Raw genomic sequence first — 11,224 nt, forward strand, 5'->3', positions numbered from 1 at the left:
TTCAAAAAATTGCTCGGCGCCTAACCAGGGGCTGATTACGATTACTGGGCCTGATTGCCAGGGCCTGATTACAATTAGTCGGCCTAATTGGCCTGGCCTAAGGGGCCCCAAATTACTGAAATAATTATGCATAGCATTACAACTATACGAAAAAATTCCATGTATTTTTAAAAGTAATAATCATAAAAAAATGACATTTTATTTAGAAAAGAACTTTCTTAAAGGAGAATTTTTATTAATTCTGCCACTAGCGAATTTACCATGCCACAATTTCGAGCGCCCCGAAGGGGATTCGTGAATGCACATGATAAATAATTTACATAGTTCTGGGCCCCGAAAATGCATTCCGACAGTGCTAATAGAGTCTTCAGGGAGCCCTGAAATTATTGCAGGCCTAGGGCCTCACATTTTGTTATTCGGGACCTGCCTCTAACGCTAATAAATATCATCCGCAGTCGCGTTTTTTGGAGATTATAATTTCGAAAAAAATAAGGAGAAGGAACCTCTGAACCTTTTCTGATAACATCATTGAAGAACGCTCCCTAGGACAACTTTGAAAAATTACCAGAGTAGAGCCCTAGTACAGCCTTTTCCCCTGACATCATTGAAGATTGTCTACAATAGCGATTTTAGATCTTCAAATTCGAAATATTGAGAGGGAAATGCAAATCGATTTGAAAATTCGATCGAGGACAATCCCTCGAGTCATATTACTAGTTTCACTAACGTCAACAAATATGGTATATAATCCGCTTTTAAGACATTAATTTCGAAAATTTTTCAGGGAAATTTATTCGAACCTTTTTTTCTCTTAACATTCCAAAAATCGCTTAAAAACTCGTTTTTAGAACAAGAATTTTGAAATTTACCCTTATACGCGGTCATCTTCGAGTACTGGCCGATCCCCTTTCAAAACCAGAGTTTTATCACCTCATTATCTCCATATACGATGTATTTATTAAATATGATTGAAAATTTTGCTGGGAAAGAGAGAGAGAGAGAGATGGAGAGAGAAAAGCTTTGAGAAGCTAATATCTTATGGGGAAAAAATTTAAGTGCCCCCCCCCCTTAAATTATTTTCTGGTTATGGCATAATGTGTCTCAGCTCCCCCTACTTCCACCAAGTTCCTACGCCTCTGGAAAGAGGGGGGGGGGGGCTAAGCCCCCCAAGGCCGCCGTGTGGGCATTCAGGAGGACTTGTCCCTCCCCCTCCCCGATATTTCAGAAGGGGGCATTCTAGTCTAGAGGCTTAATTTTAAGGTGATATTACAGGCGTAATAGAAAAAAAGAACAGCTAGTTTCACTATCCATTTTTATCAGTTTTTTTATTAATACTTTAAAAGTATAAAAATGCATAATAGTGGGAAAACAAAAATTAAAAAGTGTAGTTGGAGGAGGTTGGCAAAGTAGGGACTCTAAAAAAGGGGGGTCTCCTGGTTGACGTGATTCTAATCCTCCAGATGATCTGAAACATAAAGTCAAGGTAAATTCTTATTTAACAAGGATGTAGAATTGTCTGGACGTTGCCGATTAAATTTTTTTTTCCACAAAATGGTGTCTTTTTGAAAAAAAAAAGTTCATTTTTTGTCTCCTTTTTTGAACTAGTTTTTCTTTTTAAAGTAATAAAAGTCAAAAATTTCAAATACCCGTACGTGGGGACAATTTTGATAGTACTAAGAAAGTTTGTACAAAATTTCAAGTAAATCCGTGTATTAGAACTTAAGATATTTTGTTAACCGTATCGAAAAAACTAGTTTCGAGAAAAATGCTTTTAAAGCAGGGCTGCGGAGTCGGAAGGAAAATGGCCGACTCCGACCCCGACTCCTGGATTTTTAAACGCCCGACTCAGACTCCAACTCCGAACATTTTTAACTGTATTTTTTCAACTCCCTCTCTCCCTTCAGGGGAAGGGGGAAAGCCTCTAAACAGTGAAATATTAATTCCTTTTTATGAAAATTTCACATTTTGTTTTTTATTGTAAACCCAAAACGCATACAACGTTAGAAATTCAATTTAAAAATCAAATTTTCCAATAGTTACGAGTTTAAAAGTGAGATGACTTAAAAATCCCTTAAAAAATTGAAAAGAATTATCTGTCATTTGGCCCCCTTTAATGTTTAACAAATAGATATTGATCAAATCGTGTGCTTTCTATTTTTGAAAGCTGTATCTTGTGAGGAAAAAAGCTTTTTTTCCAAATCCAAATTCTTGAGAATGGGTGGTTTACCCCGCTTGACACCTATCCGGTAGATGACACCCAAAGTTAATTTCAGAGTTTATAAAAAATATAAATATTTTAATTCTGAAAACTTTCACGAATATATTTTAAATTATATTTCATCAATAAAATGTCAACGAAAATAGGGCACATATACGTCAAGAGCTATTTTTACAGAAAATGCAGCGGTATACAAATTTGTACGAATAGCTTTTACTATACCTATAACATTCTTCTTCGCTAAATTTTTAATTTAAATTTCATTGGCTGCTTTAGAATTAACCTTAATATAAAGATTTTAAGATTAACAGCAATAATTGAGTGTATTGTAATCAAGAAACTATTTACATTATTTTGTTCCATACTTTTTAATGAGAACCAAGCTTATAGAAATAGTCTCAATAAAGAAAAAAACATTAGATTATTTCATTGGATCTTTTGGATTCGTGCTTTCGCGCCAGAATTTCTTTGAATTTGCCAATCACTCTTAAAAGTTTCAACCTTAGCTACGGGCCTCGACTTACTAATTTGTTACGTTTCTTTAACTCCTTTATAACTGAAATCGAACAAAAGACTATATTTCTATTTTTATTTGAAAGTGATTACTTGAAAATGTTAGGCAACAAAACCGTTTGCTGACAGTTGCTATTAGTTAATAGTCCAGTTGCATACTTAAGGAAAAAGACATTCCGTGGGAAATTTCGTGAGGAAATTGTGAGACCAATTTTAATGCATTTCTTATGGCCTATGTAACTATGCCTCACCGGGTGTTTTGCTTGAATTTGTGTCAGACGTCCTGTGTGACGTCATTAATCCAAGATGGCGGCTGCACTAGATGTCGATGAAAATTTTCGGTTTTAACTCATTTTTGAGGCATATTATGAAATTTTTTCAACTTATATTACATATTTAACACTTTAATACTATTAAATTTCAAATTTAAAAACAAATTGTTTATATAAAATAAGTTATTTATTTTGCTATTTTTGACTTTTGATACTGATTTTATGAACTTTTTTAGTAACCAATAGCAGTTAAAAAATATTTTGGAACGCTTGTACGATTAAATCAAATTTATTATTCCAAAAAACCTTTAAAATTATTTACATACACGTGTTTTGGTGTTATAAGAAACATTTTTATTTTTTTTTAATGTAGAAAAAATTTACAACTTCCGTCACTTCATATCGGGAGCAATGACGATTTTATTTTTTACATTTTATGTACTCTAAGTAATGAATAATTTATTTAAACTCTGATTTTAATTCAAAAATATAGATTTAGAAGTAAACAAACAGTCCTCACTTAAAGTTCTTCATCTGAAGTGTCATCAATATCACTTTGTTGGCTGGGGAGGGGTGGGGGGTGCTTTTCACATAAGTCCCATCACCCCCACACACACAAAGTTCAGTGCATGAAATGAGATTTGCATTTGCATGAAACAATGCATTTGCCTTTTACACAGCTACATCGAACTAGTTTCAAGATGGATTCAGACGCACAAGGAAGTATACATATAACTGAAGCCTAGAAATTGTCTTTCTTTTCCCATCCGAAGTCTAACGGTGATGGTGATTTCGAGTGCTGCTGGTGAGCAAGACGCCACTTTAATACCTGATAATGTGCTCTTAAAATGTATGGGGACAAAGATTCTCTTGTAGGAGGCAAATTTTCATTTTGAGCCTCTAGCTTGGAAAACATGAACCAACGAAGTACTTCAATATCTGAAATCTTAGTCAGCGGCACATGCACGGAGCAAATAAATCCTTCAGTAGCAACTTTATTGTTTGCACTAAATTCTTCGGTTGACCCCAGATGACTCAAAGCATCAAGAGTATTTTTGTCTGCCGTCTTATAAATTTTCAAAAAAGGTGGTTTCCCTTCTTAGCAAGTGAACCTGCTGTATCACATCCTGATAGAGCAAGGAGTCCTAATATTCGTTGAGTTTTTTTTGTCCTCTAATGCGGTCATAATTCCTTTAATATCTCACTTTCAGTTTTCTTACCTTTTAATACTTCCCCAAATAATGAACATTTGGGTTTACTTGTCTTTGCAATTTTATAGGACGTTATTTCAGTCAGGGACTGAGGTAATGTCAAAAGGGAAAGGGCTGCTGAAGGTGTGGTAAGAGAAAGTGGAATTTTTCTATCCGAATCTTTTTTCTGTTCATAAGGTACCATTACAATGCCATGCAAAGTACCCTTCCCATAAGATGTGTCTTCAAGAAAATCAATGTTACCTGCAGCATAAAATAATCTTGCTTTTATTAGATCAGGAGGAGTATAGATTCCGCCACTCTCATCCATGCGCCTTTATTACCTCATTCGCGATCTGTGTTTCCAAGCGTAGAACTTAAGCATAATCAATCGAAACACCTATTTTATGTAAAAAAATCAATTATATATTTCCTTCGGGTAGCAGAGTGCATGTTAAGGCCAACACCAACTTGCAAAGGCATATCTCGGGCTTGTCGATGAACAGTTTCTTTCGAAGCTTGGTACGGAGACAGTATTTAATACATGAACTAGCTGCGTCGCCCGGCTTTGCACGGTCTACCTCGGAAATAAAAGTTATGTGAAGTGACGCGTGTTCAACAATCAGGCTTGAACAAAAAAAAAAAAAAAAAAAAAATCAGTAAAATTTTGCGGCAAATTGCGGAAAAATAACCAAAAATTAAACATTTTAAATCTTCCGATTACAGGAAAAGCCTTAAAACAAAAGCCAAATTTTATTTCTTCATGTTCGAGAAAAAAATGGCAACAGCTCTTTCATCTCAATGATTTTCTTCACGCTGTAAATTTTAATAAAAGCGTTCATCCGGAAAGTTGAGTTGAAGCACTGAATAATAATTTGAATGGAGGAAAGCCTTCGAAAAATATGGATTTTATTTTGAAATCTAAGAGTCATAATTAATAATTTTTAATTGATATCTCCGCTAATTATTATCGGAGGATTATGTTAAATAGCCAAACATGAAGACGGGAAGATGACGAATCCATCGATACCTGGTTCGATGGTCAGTTCACTGTCGTTCGGGAGAAGAAGCTTGGACATAGATAGATAGATACTCAGATTTTATATGTATAAGATATGTGTGATAGTCTTTTAGCTTTATTCAGCACGATATTGTTCTGCACCTCATAAATAGAATTAATTTCGAATTTTACGTTGCAGCACCATTTAAAAAATGATCAACTTCGGTTGGAACGGCATCAACTATCTGTTTCTGTTCAAGAGATCCTGTAAATGTCCATTTCTGATCAGATAAAACTGCTTTGCGTAAAATGTTTGCAGCTTCAAAGATAGTTCTCATGTTTTTTCCAATGTCTATAAAATCATCTTCTGCATTAGATAGGGTAAAATCTACAGTTACCTTTAAAGATACGCGTTGCGACTCATTTACACTTTTTTGGATTACTAAATATAGCGTCATCAATTTCTTCTTGAATGAAATTTTTAATTTCTTTTCACGTTTTATTTTTTCTTCTATTTTTCTTTACAATTGACTGATAATTCATTTCAAGTCTGTTATTGTAGTAACATTTCCCTGAACAAGAAAATTATTTAATGCACACAGAAATTCTACGTCTGTTGCTTCATTAGAAACGTCTTGTGACTTTGTTACTACATCAGGATCGCAATTTTTTCGTAAAATATTAAATACATGTTTTGCCCAGCAAGATTTATGGTATAAAACGTTCTTTGCATGATGGTCTCCTGGATCTGTACAGTCACTGAGTTTAATTTTGAAATTGGAAATTTCAATGGCTTTTTTTAATTGCTGACCTGCAGAATCTTTTTTATCGCCACCGATGGTTTTCTTACACCGCCTTTTCCGAGGCAGAAAAAACTTATTTTTGTCACCAACGACAATTTTGGATAGTAGTTTTGGTGTGTAGCCTACAACATTTTCTTCATGAATGGAAGCAGAACAAGATGGTTTATTCTTTTACATTTCGTGTGATTTCTTACTTCTGTCCATACTTGCTTTATGAGTGCACTTCTTGTAGCATTTTGCATGCCATGATGCATTTTCATTTTTCAATTCTTTTACGGTTACATTCGTTAATTTATCAGTAAGTAATGTCTATAATCTTTGTCATTTCATTCTACTCTCTTCTTGATACATTCTAATACTTTATCTTAACCAATGGGTTTAACTAATGGGCACTTCTTAATCTGACAAAAAAGTAGTTTATAATTAATTTGTAGCCCTGCTTTTTTGAAGATGGAGGCAAAGAAACTTGTAAATGAGTTTCTGGGAGAGAAGACATCGTGAATAAAATAGCAGTGATAAGCTACGGAAAAATAACCGTACTTGTAGATTTGCAGACTATTCACCAACGAACCGGCAAACAATATTTTCTCTACTCAAAAGCTTTATCTTCTACTCTCCCTACAAATTCCTTAAGGGCACCCCTGATGTACAATATTCACACCCAGTCAAAGAGTTTAGCGGGTGAGGGGGTATACAGGTTGTTAGAATTCTGTTAAACGAGTATACAGTCGAACCTCGTTAAAACTAACTGAAAGGGACCTTCAAAGTGAATTTGTCTCAACAGCAGCTCGTTTTATCCGAAAAACAATAGTGTTAGGTGTGTTAATTGATTTTAAACAGAAGGACGGGGATTGCAAATGTAGTTCGCTTTAGCAGTAGTTCGTTGTGATCGTGTTCGAATTAACGAGGTTCGACTGTACTAATGTTTAGTGATCTTAGCCTGAAAATTAAAAGTATTTTTAACTGCGAAATCCCACTTGAGGTACTTTTAAAGCAGCTAATTCTGAGAGCCAAAGTGAAAACAGAAGATTTATCAGAATTTTTTTAAAAAATAAGTTAATAAACAAATAAATCAAATATTTTGCTTTTAATTTATAGTAAGAAGATGAATTGAATATTAATCAAGTAAATTCACCAGAAAATTATCAGAAAATACCCAAAAATTAACTCATAATTGCAAAAAGTCATCAAAGCCGCCATCTTGGATTGATGACGTCATACAGGCCGTATGACACAAATTCAAGCAAAACACCCGGTGAGGCATAGTTACACAGGCCATAACGAATATAAAAAAACTGGTCTCACAATTTCCTCACGAAATTTCCCACGGAATGTAGTATGCCCCCCTACTATAAGTTAAAAAGCAAGCAAACTAGGGGACGGCTACAGAAAGTTCGGTTAGCACTCAAGCTAGCTGATTGCCACAACGGCAGTTATTTTTTATTAGAATCTTTTTATACATGTAACCGAACCATTGATATTCAGTTTTTAAAAAAATACAAAGAGACTCAGTAAAAAAGAAAGAAAAAAGGAAACCCGGAGTCGGATTCGGCATGTTTTCCAACGACTCCGACTACTTCACCCCAAAATCAGTCCGACTCCGACTCCACAGCCCTGTTTTAAAGTTCACAGTCTCATTTCAGCAAAAGAGTTTATGTCAACAAAATTAACTGTAACTCCAAAAATAATTTGAATTTCCATAAATCCTCTCAGAAACTTATTCTTAAAGGTTTAATCTCTGATAATATGGAGGGGAAAAAAATCGTTTTTTTTTTTTTTTTTTTTTAATTACTAGACTAGAATACCTCCTTAAGGACATTTCTGTACGCATTTTGTAGCTTTAATCGTATAATATGCACAGAAAAGAGAATATGTATCACTTGCCAATCTGGAAAACTTTGAAATATGGTAGGCCTACTAAGCCACCAGCCAAATAATAATGCTAAAATCAAAACATGACAAGCACAACGCCAGTCTCCACGGGGTCCATGTCTTTGAAAAAAAATTGGGAGGGGGGGGGGGTGCATGAGATGTAAATAAGGGTTCACGACTCTCCCGAGCCTGGATCCCATTTCTTTTCGTACCCTTTTGTACCTAATTGATCCAGACCGTCATCAGCGCCGGCCTTAACGTATTCGGGGCCCCATTGGAGAACTCTCTTGCGGGGCCCTTTGCAGAATAATTGCATTTAATTTGCGACAAAACCAGAATTAGAGTGAATTTACATATTGAAAATTTCTAGATTCGCCATTTAGTGCTTTGACAAAAAGTTATTTCCCAAATGCTACAAAACCTAAAAAATGAAATTTTGGACTATCTTTGTTCACGTCTGCAAGGGGGCAGGTCGGGTGATCTCCCCTGAAAAATTTTATGAATTGCAGTTTCAAAAACTCAGTTTTAGTCTGAAGAAGAAGTTAGAGATGGGAAAGAGGTTCAAAGTCCTCCCCCGAAAGAATTTTGAAAACTGAAGCCAAATAGCAAATTTAGGCAATTTTTGGTAAAATTAAGTTAAAGGGAATACTTGACGGAATTATTCCAAAACTAAAGTCAAATTTAAGCTCACTTTGACGATATTAGAAGATCCGATGAACCTCCGGAAATTTTTCGATATTGAAGTGTATAAACGCAATTTTAGGACATTTTGATAATGATAGTGGAAAGAAAAGATGACTTTTAAGTTTATTTAAAGGAAAGAAAAGGGGAGGTGTCCCGTGGAATTTTCTAAAAGCTAAAGGTTAATCTATCAGTGGTGATCTTAAGGAAAGGGGTGAAAGGTTCTGAACCGCTTCCCTGGAAATTTATCGAAGTCAGAATTTTGAAAAAAGAACTCGAGGCTACTTTTGGAGATATAAGGGCAGAGAGAAATCTCCCACTTTAGGAATGGAATATCCTTTGGAAATATTTTGAAATTGAAAACTTTAGGTTCAATTTAAGGCAATCTTTTCAAAACTCTAACGATCACGTTAAATTGAAAGAGCAGAGTTAGGAGAATTCCCATAGCATAATTTGTGGACCTTGAAGTTTTAAAATCCATATTTTAGGTTATATTTTGAGACTTTGCTGGAGGGATAAATGTTTAAAAAGCCCATTGCTCAGAAATGTTCAACATTGAAGGTCTAAAAAAGTATTTATTGTGATATAACTTATGTTCCAAGTAGGGACGGTTTTACGATCTAACAGTCTCCTTTTACTGCGAGGAGAGGGATGGGACGGCAGATCCCTATCTTGACGATATGGTGCTTCAGGACTAAAGAGAATTCGAGCATAGGCGGATTTAGCACTGAGTTCTTAGGGGGGCAGGATTTTTTTTTGGAGCAAAATTTTTAATTGCCCTCCCCCCCCCCATGTTTTTATCTGTTTTCTGTCATGCATAAGGCCATTCTTTACTTTCTTATGTGCCGTTTTCATTACTGTGTGTAATCGTGCTGTCCTTTTTGAATTGACCTTAAAAGAGAGGGGGCTGGTATTAAGAGAGTGACGCGGGGCTCCCTTTTAAGTGGGATATAGAATATCTCCAATTTTAGGGGACCCGGGGGTCTCGGGAGGAAATTATATAAAATGGATATAAAATTCTGCATTTTGAAGTCTTATAAGGGTTAATTGGAAATAATAGGCAAATCATCTTTTTTTTAAGTTTTACGCTTTAAAAGTGCTTTGTGATGCAAGTTAATACTTTAAAAGAAATGGTGCACAGATTTAGAGAATAGGTATCAAGAGAGTAACACACTACCCATTTGAACAATTCTTAATTTATACAAATTGAAGCACACTTTGCTTAGGAGTTTCAAAGACTTGTCTAATTATTTTCAAGCTTTGGTTAGTTAGATTGGGTTTTTGGCTCAAGGTCAAGAGCCCTGGTAGGCTATACTGCGCGAATTCTTTTCAGGGATTTTAGAACCAATAATTTGCACTTTCCAGTCTCTGAAATTGAGTTGTAGATTATACAGTTGTACAGTATTGTTCAAACTTTGTAAGAAACGGCTATTTTAAGTTTAAAAGAAAAAATAAACTTGAATTTCTCATTACAACTTTTTTTAAATTATAAGTAGAGCAGAAACGAAAAGGAATAGGGGTAGTGTATCATTTTTTTCCCGGGCTAAACAGATTAACAATATCCAGTAAAAGTAAGATAAAAGCAATCAATACAAAAGAATTTTCAAAATTCTGCATTCGGGATTAAATAAATAGCAAGATATGAAGCATGTGAGTCACAAAAAAAATTATTTCAAGTAATATGCTACAAACGCGAGAACCATGATTTTTGATGCATGATGTAGCAAGGAGCTGAATTTGACACATTTTGGCATTCCTCCCCCTACGATTTGTTAGAAATTTTAAAATTTAAGGTTTGTAGCTACACGTTTCCAAATATTCAAGGTTTTCAAGTACTTGAAAATGAAATTAGTTTTTCAAGCAGTTTCCATTTTTTTTAAGGAACGAATCACAATTTTTTGAGAGTTTGTTTATCTTATAGGCAAATTCGGCGCTACATGTAATTCACTCTTACCTGCAGATTTTTGTTTGATTTTTTGTAATCCTCTATAATATTAAAATCTGTTCGCGTCCGTCTGTCTGTCTGTCTGAAGATCGATCTTCTCAAGAACCGCTGCGAATCGAGAGTCCTACGAGATATCGATCAGTTCGAAATTTTCCAAAGAAAACATGAGGACCAATCTCGTAATTGTGCGACTTTAATTAGCGGAGATATTAATTAAAACATTAATTAACATAACGTTATTCAGGAATTTTTATTTCTTTCCTGTTGCCATTTTGCATATGGGTAAGCAAGTAAAATTCTAATAATTCTTTTAAAAGAGATTTTTTTTGGCTGCTGTCCAAATCTTAAAACAACGTTTCCATCTAGAACAGTGGTTCCCAACCTTTTTTGGCCCATCGCCCCTTTCGAGAGTTAAATTACACCTATCGCCCCCCACGTTCTTCCCTTAAAAACACAAATTAAATGGCGCTGATTTTAGTGAAGATTAATGTTATTGAACGCCTAATTTAGTTTAAAGCTGCAAAAAGTGCATGATAAACCAATAATTAGCTTTAAAACTGAATTTTTTTATTCTTAACCCCTCCCCCCCCACCCTCCAAAAAAGAAAGAAAAAACGTAATTTGAAGTGCTTTAATTAACAAACGTCATTTATATACTTAGCAAAAATAAGAATACTACATTTTTCAGTAACATGCTTTTTTTTTTTAAATTGAAATCCGGAAAAAAATAA

Source organism: Uloborus diversus, chromosome 8 (genome assembly GCF_026930045.1).
Source record: "Uloborus diversus isolate 005 chromosome 8, Udiv.v.3.1, whole genome shotgun sequence".
Lineage (NCBI taxonomy): Eukaryota > Metazoa > Arthropoda > Arachnida > Araneae > Uloboridae > Uloborus > Uloborus diversus.